This window comes from Apis mellifera, linkage group LG9 (genome assembly GCF_003254395.2).
Source record: "Apis mellifera strain DH4 linkage group LG9, Amel_HAv3.1, whole genome shotgun sequence".
NCBI lineage: Eukaryota > Metazoa > Arthropoda > Insecta > Hymenoptera > Apidae > Apis > Apis mellifera.
The window spans coordinates 1,746,809-1,762,620 of NC_037646.1; the positions used below are offsets into that span (position 1 = coordinate 1,746,809).

General features: G+C 18.5%; 1 long non-coding RNA gene across 4 annotated transcripts in view; it reads left to right on the plus strand.

Moving 5' to 3' along the window:
* Positions 1 to 15,812, plus strand: part of LOC102656849 — a 41,846-nt gene that overhangs the window by 10,988 nt on the left and 15,046 nt on the right. For 3 of the 4 annotated variants that reach the window (XR_003305310.1, XR_003305309.1, XR_003305311.1), the window contains 2 exons: positions 14,436 to 14,635; positions 14,795 to 14,844. This is a non-coding gene — a long non-coding RNA (uncharacterized LOC102656849). The remainder of the gene's footprint in view (positions 1 to 14,435; positions 14,636 to 14,794; positions 14,845 to 15,812) is intronic. The other variant, XR_003305312.1, reaches the window with a different exon arrangement.

Here is a 15,812-nt window from a genome sequence, read left to right on the forward strand (position 1 = left end):
TTATAAATGTAAATTTTAAAATCAAATTAATTCATAATTTTTTTGTTTTGTACTACATTTAATCTGAAATAACTTGTTTATTAAATAAGGGATTATTGTTTTTTATTTTTTCTCTTATCCACAATATAATTTCTTTATTCTTAGTCATTTCTATTATCCTAGTAAATAATATTCTAATCTGTCTTTTATTATCCATCTCTTCAATTATTCCATTCAGATCATTACTTTAATTTTTTCTTTTAAATTTTTAATTTCTGATCTATTTCTTCTTCTTTTTTTAAGAATTTCAATTTTTCTAATGCATTGTAATTTTATCTATAAAATTTAATAAAATGAGATATTTCATTATTTCATAAAATTATATTATTGTTTGTCGAAAATTTTAATGATATTATAATTGTTGCAAAAAGAGATCTGAAATACTTGAATAACTTTAGTTCTTCAAATTTTTATTTATATTTTGTATATTTATTTATTATTTATATCTATTGCTACTATCTAAGCCATAATTAAATATTTTATTTACTTTATAATTTTTTTTTGATTTTTCAATAAATTTAAATAGATCGGCAAAACTTAAAAAATCTAATACTATATGTAGAATATATAAAATTTTATGTAAAGATTTTTATTTTTTATCATTTCTATTTTAATCATAATTTATATCATAATTTTTCAATATATTCCATGCAGAAGCCTGCTGATATAATTTTACAAACAATTGATTTTTGATTGTTCAAAATGCCAAAGATTCTACATATAGAATGAAATCTTTTTATTTGTTTGGAGATATTTTCATCAAAAATATTAACAATATTCATAAATTTTTTTCTTTTTTTTGATCAGACAGAATAAAAATATTGTAAATGGCATAATATAGAAATGTTTTAACAATGTTTGTATATTTCTGAATAATCTATAGAATTGACTTTATTCATTAGACTATGATATTATTCTTCTTGAGGTATTGAGAATATATTATGAAATGATATTCTAATGTATATCTGTTAAATAATTTTATTTCATTTCGATTTTCGATTAAAAACTTTATACATGGAGTGATATCTTTCTTCTGTATAGAGAGTTTATATTTCATTATCTCAACAATCTTTAGAAATTTTTTTTTCTTCATAGAGTACTTATATTTCATTATCTAAACCATCTTCTACCAATCTTCAAAAATTCTTTTTCTTTTTGACTAGATGTTTCGTAGATTTTTGGATAATTCAAAGAATGTATTTCATTCATTGCACAATAATTCTTTGTATTCTTTTGAGGTATTGAGAATATATTATGAAGAAATAATGTTTTAGTATGAATGAACAACTTCAATATGAATGATATTCTATTTTATTCCTTTTCCATGCGTATTGTGCATTGCGCATATATATTTTATATCTTACAAAAATTAAGTTATGCTTATTAAGTATACACTATATCTATGCATATACATATCCAGTGTTTCACTTGAATTAAATGATGTATGATTTTGATTGAAAATGATTTTTCTTATTATTTTTTTATATTGTTTATTCACTGATTGTTTGACTTGAACTAATATTCGTTCATTGCTATCATTTTTTTTATGTCTATTCATTGAGTTTTATTTGATCCATTTTTATTGAATAAAAATTACTCACTAATAGACTTATTGGAACTCTTACTTTTTTTAACATTTAATATTATTTCATTATATATTAGACTTTATCAAGTAATGAAGTTGTAATAATGTAATAATGTAATTTTTGTTTTTAATGTATTACGATTCTCACTAATATTATTAATAATATTATTTCTAATTACGTTTTTTCAAATAAATGTAACTATTGTTTTAATCTATGTTACTTTAAATATATGTACAATAAATCAGGAAATTTTTTTATAGAAGAGCATATGATAAATTTTAAATAAATTTTAAATTTTGATTAAAAAATTTAATCTAATTTAGAATTATTTAATATTATTACAAAATTATATTTAAAGAAATGAAAATTCATTAAAATATTAATTTCATTTAAAATATCTGTTACATATACATATAATCTTGTGCTTCATACAATTACGAAATTTCATGAAAAAATAAAAAATTATTCATTAATATTTCATCAAAAAATAAAAAAATGTTCGAAGTTTCATAAGTTATTATATGTATTGATAGCAATATAGTATTAATGTAATTTTTGTTAATATCTTGGAAACTATAAAATTATAGCAATTCGAATCATGACTATTGTAATTTTTATTTATTAAATTTTTGATCAACCATAATATATATTTTTTTAATCGATATTTTAAATATTAAAAATGCTTTTTAGCCTTTTTCCACATATAATTCATCTAATGAAGGCATATTTTAACTAAACTTTATAATTTATCTTGATGATTATTTTATTTTATTATCTAAATCATATTAATTATTGTTGAGGAAGAGGTCTTCCAATATTATTAGTAATTATTTAATAATATATATTAATTTTTTTTTTTTTTTGATATAAGAAAAAGAATATATTGGTAATGTAATCAGTTAATAACGCATAGTGGCAATAAAATTAGTTATATACATTAATTTTACTCACTAGATGTCGTGATTAGTATTATTCTAACAATAGCGATATAATAATTTTTCACTTTTACTTATAGAATTGCTCATTATCAATATTTTTAAATAATAGAATAAATAAAAAATGTTATAAATAATAAATTTTTTTATTCAGAATCAATATTAATATTTGATTTTGAACGATTGACAATATTATCAAAATTATTTAAATATAATTTTAAAAAGTTCTATTATTTTCTCTAAAATGTAATTTAATTCCCAAAATTTATTTTCAATTTTACTATGTGATTGATCTTATGTGATATCTTTTTTAATCTTTATAAAAAATTATTAATTCTATTCATTGCTCTATTCATTCATAAAACAAATTTTTTATTTCTTGTAATTAAAATATTATATTTTTTATAGTAATTTTTTAAATTATAACTCTATGGGATTTAATTCACAATGATATGATGGAAGCCAAACTACTACTAATAAACTAATAGAAATGGATAAAAGTAAAACAAAAAATTAAACTTTTTCCGATGCAAAATCAAATAAAAAAATATTTCAATGTTTATTAGAATTAACATATAAAGTTTTTAAAAACATAGCAAAAATTGAAAATAAATGAAAACAAAAAGAATAATTTTATTTTACAAAATTGAAAATAAATCAAGCATTTGAAAACATGAATTGAAGCAGCATCAGAGAATCATTCTTGTTTTCTCTTGAAAAATTTTGAAGAAAGATAAATTGTATTTTTATCATTGGCTATGTGTACAAGAATTAACAGAACAAAATTTTATATATATATATATGTCGATTTGTATATAATAAAATGCAACAAAGATCTATAAAAGATAAATAAACATATTTTTTTATAATATATGATAGATATACACATATTGATAGAAGAAAATGTATAAGATGAAGAAAATGTATTACAAAATAATTTTTAATGGCAATTTAGTGTCAATGCAAAGTGAATTAATTAATATATTCATAGTAAAAAATTTTTTCGCTTTTTTAATACTAATTTTTGATTGAAATAAAGAAATTTAAAAGCTGATTGTTGCAGATTTCTGTCACTAAGATAAAAATAAAAATGATAAAATTTATTATAAATAAATTTAAAAAATAATAAATAATAATAACAATAATAATAACAAAAAAAATAAAATTTAAAAATAAAAAAATTTTCTCATTACAAGTTTATAAATATTAAATTTTAAACATAAAGAAAAATAAAAAAAATAAAATAAAATGGCAATCAAAAATAATATTTGAAATGACTAAATTCATATATAATAATATATTATTAATTGGATAATTTTTATATCCTATCGGCATAGATAATTATACAGAGAATTTTTCCATATATATATATATATATATATATATATATATATATATATTAAAATTATTAGATATAAATATATTAAATTTATAGTATGAGAAATATGATAAAATATTTGGTTTATGCATAATACAAGAGCTAAAAAATATTCAAATGATATATATTTGTTACGTAATCGCAAAAAGAAAATTATGAATAACATTTGAATTTTTGAAATTTTTTCAAAATCCAAATCCATTGAATTTTAAAAAATTTTTTTAAAATTAAAAAAAATATAATAAATATCAACTAATAATAAAAGTAAGAACTTTTGCTTAGAATTTTTAAATATACAAATCTAAATGTATATGAAGCAATAAAAGCTTTGAATTTTTGAATGATGAAAGCATTTAGAAGAAAGAATTGTGAAAAAGTAATTATGAAATGAAATCAAATATTGATATAATCAAGTGGATTCGAAAATCATGCAATACAATTCATAATGGACATTTCGAACATTATGTAAATACGTGGAATATATACACATATTGTTAAAAAACATGAAAACTTCTTCCTTAGGAAAAAGAAGAAAAAAAGGAAAATTTTTCTTGGTGGAAAAATTATAAAATGTGCAAATATGCACAGAGATATTATTTAGCACACTGTTTAGTGTGGGAATCAATGTCCATCTCTACAAAATATATTCTGAAGAATGTAGAATGATAGAATCCGCTTTTGTTACACATATTTTACATTTTTTTCACAATTCGCAATTAAATATTAATATTTTTTTATAAATAAATATAACATTTAAATAAAATAATTTAAATAATTTTAAGTAAAACATTGATGAGTTCAATGGATTTAATCGAAAAAAATTTATATTAAATCATATTTTATATATATATTTGAATAGATAGACTTATCTATTTATCAAGATATTGTTCATAAATCAAATATTTTATCCTATTTGTAAATTGTAAATGTTTTCTAAATCGATAGAATATAATTATATATAATTATTATACATAATTAAAAAAAATAATAAATATTCTTGATCATAAATGTGGATTTTTTAAAAAAATATATATTTTTTTATCTTTATAGTTTCTTTTTTTTTTTTCTTATATACTGATGAGAAATCTTAAAAATTTAATACTATTGTAAAATATTGAGTTGTTTTATAAAATTATGATCATTATGATTATTTTCTATTATTTATTGTTTAAAAGTTTTTTTTTGTCTACTATTTTACATTTTATTTATATATAAAATACAATTCGACATAGAAAATCTTTTACGTTGCTAATGTTTCTAATATTACAATTGTTTCTCCTTCAAAATTATGAAAATAAATAATTGCATGATTATTTTCAATTTTTCACATTTTGTTTATTGCTTTTCTTGAATATTTGCATTGCTTATTAAAAATTACATAATAATATATAATATATCACATATCAATATTTGAATGTTTCATTCATAACATTTCATTTATTAATCATTCATTACTAATCATAACTTTTCATTTATAAAACATTTTTGAATTAATATCACTTTAAAAATTGTTTTGTTATTATTATTTTTATTTACAAGAAGAAATAAAATTTGTCTTTTTCAAAATTAGAAATATCTTAGAAATAAATATATATTATCCCAAAAATTGTCTATCAATATGTTTCAATAATGATGAATTAAAACAAAATTATAGATTTAATAACTCTATAAATATTTATTAGGTTCATAATAGTTGTAATTTTAATATTGATAATAAAATCAAGGATTTTTTTATGATGTGTGATTCTTTTTTCTTAGTTATCAGTTTGAATATCTTATAAGATAGAATTAAATCTTATTATTTAAATTAGTCAATTTTTGAATAAACATTTTCTTTATTATGATTTTGTTTTAAAATGATTATCTTGCAATATTTGAAAATATTTCAATTGTTTATTCTTTTTGTCTTTATTTTTTTCAACAAGACTGTGTGTATTATATATATTATATATATCAATAATTAATATTATTGGATATATATATTTTATAACATTAATATTTTAAAACTGAGAATATTTATTGAAAGTATTTATATCCTAATGTTTATATCTTAATGCTATTATGTATGCTATTTATACATCACGTACTTTTCAAAATTATTGTCACAACTTTAATTTTATTACAAATTTCCAAAATCACATAATAGATTTCCAAATATATAAAAAAAGTAAAAAATAAAAAAATTTTTGTTATAGAGTAGTATAATATTATTTCACTTTCAATATCCTATTTTGAAATCGTATTGTTTTTGATTATTCTTCAATATTTATAGCATAATTATAAATGTGGAAAAAGAAGTGAAAATTTAAATATCATTAAGCTTACTAAATTTTAAGATTTATCAAGACTTTCGAAATTTCCAAGATTTCCAAGATTTTTTCTAAGATTTAAAGAGTTTCAATACTTTTAAAACAAATTGAATTTAATATACAAATTGAATTACTTTAAATATAATTTTATATATTTCTCCTTCCGTTGTATGATTTGATATATTATATATCTGCTATAATAGTAATTGTATATATTTATCATATATTTTAGTATTATTTTTTTCGTTAAAAGCAGATGATGATAATGATCATCATGACCATCATGATTATTGTTATAAAATAAAGATATTTATTATTAAAAAAATATTTTTTAAATTAATCAATAATTAATCAAAACATCTTATAAATCATCTCAGATGACGATTTAATGTTACAAATATAGTATTTTTCTAATTGATATTACATTGTTGTATGATTTGTAATGATTGTTTATTATGTATATTTACACGTAAACTAAAATCATTGTTTGAAATATTTCGCTACTAATAAGATGATTGAAACACATTACATAATACATGGATCAATATTCATAATATATTACAATACATGATTATAACAATTCAGATTGTATTGTTAATTCTAAGAATTTTTTTTCTACAAAAATTTTTATTAAGTTTGCAAATAAGTTTGATGTCTTTTTTAAATAATTTTTAGCTTTTATTTATAAAAGAAAATATATAAGATTATATTTCGAAGTATTCATTATTTTTTACTATTTTCTATCTAATTGATAAATTATAAATATCTTGAAGAAAAATAAAATGGTTTATTGATAATAAAGTTATCAATATATTTTTTTATTTTTTGGATGGAATTTTTTTCAATGAAATTGAAGTGTTCTCTATATAGATTTATTGAATGAAGGTAATTTTTGTGATCAGATTTGAAAAATATATTACATGTACTATGTCTTTTTACTTTAACGCATAGATAGTTTTCCTTGTCTTTTATCCAATATGTATTGTAGAATATTATTTAGTTTCTTGGCCGATAAAAGATTGTTTTTTTTTTCAATTCAGCATATAAATTAATTTATGTTATATTAAGAGTAATTTATTGTAATTGTTTAGTCAGATTTAAATAGTTTATAATTTATTATTATATTCTATTAAATTGAAAGTAAATTTTTTTTTTAATATGAATATTGAATTTTGTCATTGACGTGGATGATTCTATGGGACTATAATTTTCGTCTCTCTCATGTAGGATCGTATTTCGTTTTAATCTTATAACTATTACTTGAATATGATTATGATTATTTCACTATAAATATAATTATTTCTTTTGAATTGTCAAAGCAAACATGCCATTGTATTTGTATTTTTTGTTTTCTCTATTCAGTTCATGGAGAAGATTGTTGGATGGGGACATTGTATGTTATCTCTCTTTAGCACTAAAAGTGAATAAAGCTTCAGAAAATTTCTACAGAATATGTTCACATTATCCACTGATATTTTTAAATTAGAAGCATGTTATATGACATGATGTGACGCTTAGTTTTGATAAAAATCTAATCATGTAATGTATCTCTGCATTCTAATAGGAAATGAATATATATATATATATGTATTATTAATGTATCTCTGCATTCTAATAGGAAATGAATATATATATATATATATATATATATATATATATATATATATATATATATATTATAAATGTTATATAAGCAAATTTTATTAATTTTCAAGTTATTGATTAAAAAAATGTTCAATATTGTTGAAATATATATTTAGAATATAATAGTTTCTAATATTAATTCTAGTAATATGATTATTTTGAGAACTAAAAATTAGTTTCAGTTGGTAGATATAATCTAGAAAGTTAAAAGATGAGAATTAATCAAATATAAACAAGATTTTTTTCTTTTATATTAACTTTATATTTCAAATTTTTATAAATTTTAAACATTTGAATTATTCTTCTGTTTCTTTAATTTTATAGATAGTGAAGGCCTGGAAACTAAATGTAGAATTATATGTAGAATATTTCTAATTGTAAAATATGTAGAATCTATTTCTTCTTTTGCTAATAATATTTTTCAATCTTTTCAAACGTTTTAATAAATGTTTATTATATATAGCAATAAATCTGGATTGTGAAACTCTAGATTATTCAATGAATTTTTTGTATATTTTTTTGCATTTGAATGGCAATGTGAAAATTTTTTGTCAGTAATATGTGATGTATATAATAACCATAAGATTGTTTTCTATTTGTTTTATTTTGTTTTCTGATTACATCACTGCTGATCCAAACTGTTTTAATATTTTTTGCTAAATATTATTTGTTTTAAGACATTACAAATGCAATGTATTTTGAATCATTAAAAAATGATTTATGTTAAGCAATCATTTGTATTCTTCATAAATGTAATTTACTCGAAATTTTAATGAGTTTAATAGTTAAAAATTGATAATTATATAATTATATAATGGAAATATTATTTAGTATTATTTTCTCGATTATTTATTGAAAAAACAAACAGAATACTACATGTCTATCATCGATGAAGATTTCAAATTATTTCCATTTGTGATTAAGTGAACAATTAAATGAAATGATGACGTAACATAAAATATAATGAGGTTAATATTTGATTGAATTTTATAATATTATTTTATTTATAATATGTATATATAATGTATATATAATAAAAATGTAATGTTATAGAAGCATAATTATAAATTTAAATTTATCAAATGTTTTTTGTAAATATCTAGAAAACTAAGACCCAGTAGTAATAAAATATATAAGAAAAAGTTATTCAGAATGTTGACTTTGTCAACATATTTCAAGATCATATTGAAATCAATGATGAAACTACACTACACTACTCTAAATAATTACTATTTGCTTTCAGTGCAAAATATATTTTTCCAAAATTTAATAAAAATATATTTTTTGACAAAATATTTTTTTTAGTTTATTCATATATAGAATTTTTTTTATATACGATCATTATAAGATTTTTCTTGTAATAATTCTTCGGATTGTTTTATTCAAAAAAAATTTTATCAAACAAATTTTGGAAGAAAGAATTTTTGATATAATTATTTTCAAGTCCTTTTTGACTTTTGAATAATAAATTGTTTTTTGAAAAATTTTTATAAAAATTTCAATTTCTAATATTTTATAATTTTTTTATTTTATACAATAAAATTTACTTTTTTTTTATTCAAAGCAATTTGATTTTTGCCGATTCCGATATCTTATTTAATAAACATCCATCATAATTAAAAATTGCATTCGGTAATTCAAGACAAAATTCAGACATTTTAACTCTATTATTAGTTGATCTTTTCTTTGTCATACATAACATCAGATCATTAATCTCATAAATAGTTAATAAAATATGAAATATTAATAATATATGTTATTATTCCATAATCGTTTATCCATTCAATTTTAGAATGATCAAATTTATCAATAACATTATTAATCGTATTATTAACATTATTAACAATTTTAATATTAAGCATTTCAGTTATTTTATAAACTAAAATTATTAATACTAAACTAAAAATACTTTTTTTTTGTTTCAATTAATTTTTGTCTTGTTATCTATACTTATATATTTATTTTCGTATCATTCAATTCATTTGATTGTTATATTAATGATCTAATTAATATATTCATACTTTTCATTTATATAGTCTATTTCAAATGAATTATTGGATCATAATTATTAAAATAAACATCATTATCAATCTTCCACATTATCATCACATTTTTTTTATACAATTTCAGCATGCATCATTAAAATTTCATCATTCAATTACATAATTATAAGAATCGTTAATTAAGATGAAGCTATTTTAGTAGTTATTTTTATTATTATGAAATATATATATATATAATATAATTATATATATATATAATATATATATAAAAAATGAAAATGCCGAAAAAGGAAATAAGAATTTTTAAAAATTATATATATTAAATATATATATATATATATATATATATATATATATATATATATATATATATTATGTGGGCCTTTAATCTCGGCTTCGTTGATTTTTTTACTTTAAATTTTCTTTACTATTTATATTATTTTATATCAGATTATATGTATATAAATATTTTATATAGAATATATAGAATAAAAACAAAATAAATATTTAATAAACTAAAAAAAATGCATTTATTTTTTGGCAAATTGTGATTTCATATTTGATAACATATGCTTAAACATATTCTCTGTAATGTTTTAAATTATTGTTATTTCTGTGAGATTGAGATAAGAAAGTGGTGACACAATCAGATATGTGAGATATCTAAGAAAAGAAACATTGAGAATTATTTGAAATAAAAAGAATAATTAGAATTAGAAAAAATGTAGAAAAGAAATGAGAAGAACTGAGCAAGCATATTGGTATTTAATATTTAGAAATTCTTACTTAATTGTAGATAATTCATTTTAAAATTTGATAAAAGCGAATAAAGAAATCTGTATTTTTGTCTAATGTTTTATTATTCTCTTGCCATTCAATTTTTTTATTAAAATAGTTGTTAAATTATCTTCGTACTTTTTTTTGACCATCTATCTTTTGGATTAAATCATTTATTTTTTCAATATAAATATAATATTTTATGAAATAATATTAAATAGAGATTGTGTAAAATTAAACATTATAATGAATATAATTTATGTATAGAAGCAAACATATAGTACCATTCATAAATCTGCACATATGTATTTTTTATTTTAGATAAAAAAAGAAAACTTGCAATATTCATTATTATTATTTTTGTTTGAATTTCAATATTTTCAAAAATGTTTTTATGTATTGTTATGTTTGTATCATTGAATAAGTTCCTTTTTTTTTATATTACTTTTATATTACTTTATTGTATAAAAAAATATATTTTTCTTTAAATTTTGTTAAATTTATTTTTTTCTTTAGTTTCGATTTTTTTATAAATTTGATAAAATTATTTCGACAATTCATTTTTAATCTATTAAATAAAATCATTTCTTGTATCATTTTAATAATATTTATAGTTTCTTATATTATATTCTATGAAAAATTTGAATCATGAATCATAATTGTAATTTATATTTGTATTAAAAATAATTTTATTAATCTATTATTTTATTAATACTTTCAATACAATTATAATCTAGAGTTTCTTTGACAATGGTTTGTTAATGTTCTTTCTTTTTTTACAATTCTTGCAAAAAAAATAAATAAAAAATATTTAAATATTTAAAAGAAATAATTAAATAGTTTTAATATTTTATTTTAAAAACTATTTGCTAACTATTATTAACTATTAATTAATTTTATTAATTATTATTAACTATTATTAACTATATTAATTATTATTATATAATTTAAAAACTATAAAAAATTGATATTAACTAAATTTTTTATTTTATTTGATTTATTTTTTTTTTAAATATGGCATTTCAAATTTGCTTGTCAAATTTAGTTGGTAAATATTATTTGAAAGATATTTATTCTCAAAAAAAAATCATTTTAATAAATGAAACTTGTAAGTTGTGTTTTCTTATAGTATACATAATATATATATATATATATATATATATATATATATATATATATATATATATACACTATTGCCATAAATGATTTGCTACAATATGAAATATTCCAATATGGCCAACCATGCAGCACAGAAAATGTATATCGCTTTATAAATAATGAAATAAAGTAAATAATTACATATAAATTAAAGTGTTAAAGTGTAAAAAAATTTGTAAATAAAGAAATATAATATAAAATCGAATGCAACATTAGTGTCAAAAATGAAATTTCGAAGAATTCTTTTTTTAGAAAGAAAAAAATCACAGTCACGAGAGAGCTTTCTTAGAAAAAAAATCTTATCTTTTAATCATAGTTTTAAATCTTCGAAGTTCCATCGAAAAATAATTTGAACAATGCTAATCATCGTTGGAAAGAAGAAAGAAATATCCAATAAAAAGAAGCAATGGAAGAAGCAGAAGTCCAGAAATAAATATATAAATGAATCTTGAAAAACAGCTTCAGAAATTCATCAATGGATTATTATCTTCCATAAATAGCAATTTTAAAATAATAGAACAATAATAGAACAAACAGTCTTTATAAATATTATATATAATATTTCAAATATTAATGTGAATAGTAAAGTTTTTTCTGCTAAGTCTAAAAAAAATAATTATTTCTAATTTCATTTCTCAAATCCTTTTTTGTCCTCAATTATGAGTTATATATAATTTAAAATCTATATATCTATCTATAATAATTTTAAATCTATGGTGAAACCACGTTTTTACTGATTTAACTTTTCTCGGCTGATTACTTTTCAGACTATTTAAAATTAAGTTCGATTATAGAATTTCGTTGAGAATCTTTTGAATTTAAATTACATTTTGTTTCGAAATTTTTGGCAGCAGAAAAAGAAGTCGATTTCAATGATAACTGTCGAGATTGAGAAGTTGCAAGCGGTTTTTGCCCATTATTTCTCGAAAATGTAGGACAATCAAGAAATTAAAAAATTTTTACATTTCGTATCTTTAAGATCTATCTTCATTAAAGTTTGGAAATGATTGTATCTCAAGAAATTGAGCAAAATAAATCGAAATATTTCAATAATAAATCAGTAATAAGGCGAAAAGAAAGAATGAAGAAATAAATTTATGTTATACGAGAAGTAAAGATATTTCCAGAAAAATTACGATAAGAAAGAGAAGAAGGAAAACCAGAAGAAATCGATGTAAAGGAATATCTGATTTCGATTTCTATTTGAAGAAAGCTACAAAGATTTATATATATATATATACAAAGCTATAAAGATTATATAAAGCTACAAAGATTATATATATATATATATATATATTTATATATATATATATATATATATATATATATATATATATATATATATATATATATACAAAGTTATATATACAAAGTTTTTTTTCAAATAAGAGTATCCTATATAATATAGCAATAAATTGAACGAAGTTTGATTACAACTATTGCGGATAAGACATTCAGTTTTTTTTTAAAGCAAGGGATAATGTTACGAACGTTGACAATCACAGTATAAAACATCGTATAAATCGCAATACAGAAAACGACAACATTTGTTGTTATTGATATCAAAAATTAAAGATATCAAAGATATTGATTAAATCAAGTCGTTTTTCGGATATGGAACGATCATGTATTTTTTCTAAGCGAATATTACATTGTTTTATAAATATAAATAATATTAATATAATTAATATAATAAAATTTTATAAATATAAATATAAATAACGATAATAAATAAAGTGTAAATAATTATAAATAAATTAATTAAGTATTGAAGTGTAAAAAAATTTGTAAATAAAGAAATATCGAATGAAAAATCGAATATCGAATGCAATAATATTTATTTCAATAACTATGAAAAAAATATATTATTTCATATTATCTGGTAATCTTGTTCTAATTTATATTATAAATATAGAAAATAAATGTTCATTTATGATTTGAATCGCAAATATAACTAAAAAATCTTTTTGCAGATAATCATTGGAAATCTTGTTCGATTAGATTTCCATCATCTCAAAATATTCTTCGGAAGTTAAATGAAGATATTAACAAATCATGTTTTCAATTGATAATCTTTTGAAATCATTTTTATATTTAATTAATTGTACATTTAAAAAATCCAACAGATATTATTTTCAAAATTTGCAAAATTTATAAAAATTAATATAAAAAAATATAATTTTATCAAAAAAATGAAAAAGTTTTTAATTGTGGTACAAGTTCAAAGATTAAATGATTATTGGAAACAGAGAGAGATACAATTGAAACTGTTTAAAATTATGGAAAGTATGGTATTTTCAAAACAAGATAGTATCAGTGAAAATTCTAACAGATTATAAGATCAATAATAGATTTTCCATAATTTTCCACCAAAATTTATAAACATTTACGAATTCTGTCAAAAAACTTTAAATGAGGGAATTGGAGAGGAAGATTATTTTTTAAAATTTATAATGCATATAATGCTTTATTTTTTGTTAATTTCTGTTTTCTTCATCCTTCGATTTTTATCATCATTTTTATTTTTATTTTTATTTTACATTATATTTTATTTATATTATATTTTTTTTATATACATTATATTACATTATTTATTTCATAAATAGGCGGATTGATAATGCATTCTTATGCCATCTTTATCCAGAGCAAATTATCATTGAAATGATTGTATTCCTTTCTGGACATATTATTGCCTCAAACATAGATGATCAAATCAACGAGTTATCTACTGAGTTGGATTTCAGCTCTAATTTTGGCATGGATCATCCTGATTCCTTCTTGAACATTTGCACGTTCTAGATCATAGGTAAAAATTTGCAACTTTTATATTTTTGTATATATAAATATTATGTATATTAAAATATTATGTATATTAAATATATATTATACAATTTGTACTAAAATTAATCTAATATGAATATTTTCATTGTGTTTTTGTTGATATTTTTTTGATTTGTATTTTTAGAATTTGTTTATAACGATTTGGATGGAACGAATTAATCATGTTATAAGAGGGTAATTATATTGTTAATAAAATTAAAAATATATATATAACATATAATATGATTTTAGACTGTATAATATGATTAAACACTTTATAAATATAAATTTATTATATATATAATATATTTTTATAACGATTTAATAAAAAAAATTTATATTATATAAATTGTTTATATTTATATTATATAACATTTTTAAGATATATTTATAATGATATTTATTAGAAAAGATATTATCAAATATTCATCGAACATTGTGATTTCATCATAATGCCTGTCCAACATATTATGCAAATTATGTATATGCTCGAAAAGTGAGAATATCTTTAATGTCTAAAATATTTTTAAATTGATAGAATAAAGACACTATTTCCTGGTCAACTAGATCTCTAGATTTGATATTTCTAGATTTTTAGATTTTTTTCTTATGAAAAATATTGCACATTATAACAACTAGATCATGATTTTGAAGCATATAATAGACTCTGCTATGATAAGAGAAATAAGGAATCCAATAGTTCAAGTTATATCGATATTTTCAATATTATTCAATGAAATAAAAAAATGAAAAAAATAAAATATTTCAGAAAGTTTTAGATTAAACATATCTTAATACTTTTATATTTAGAATTCATTATTCTATCAAACATAAAAAATAGAATGTTTTGTTTAAAAAAACAAAAGTTCATATCTCTTTGTTATATCGATTTGTCAGGAAATCATTGTTATCATATTATATATTCTTTGTGAAATCTTGTAATTTTTATTGGAAATATTTTCGTATATTGTTTGAAATAAGGAAGATAAAAGTCAAAAAAGTTTACTGTATATTTTTCTTTTTTTTTTCATCTTCATGAATATTGCTGATAGAAACATTTCTAAAGTTTTTTTCGAATACAATTTTGATTTCTTTCTTACTAGTTTCTACTAATTAATAAAATACATCCTTATATGTAATATAATATGATAATCCAAATATGA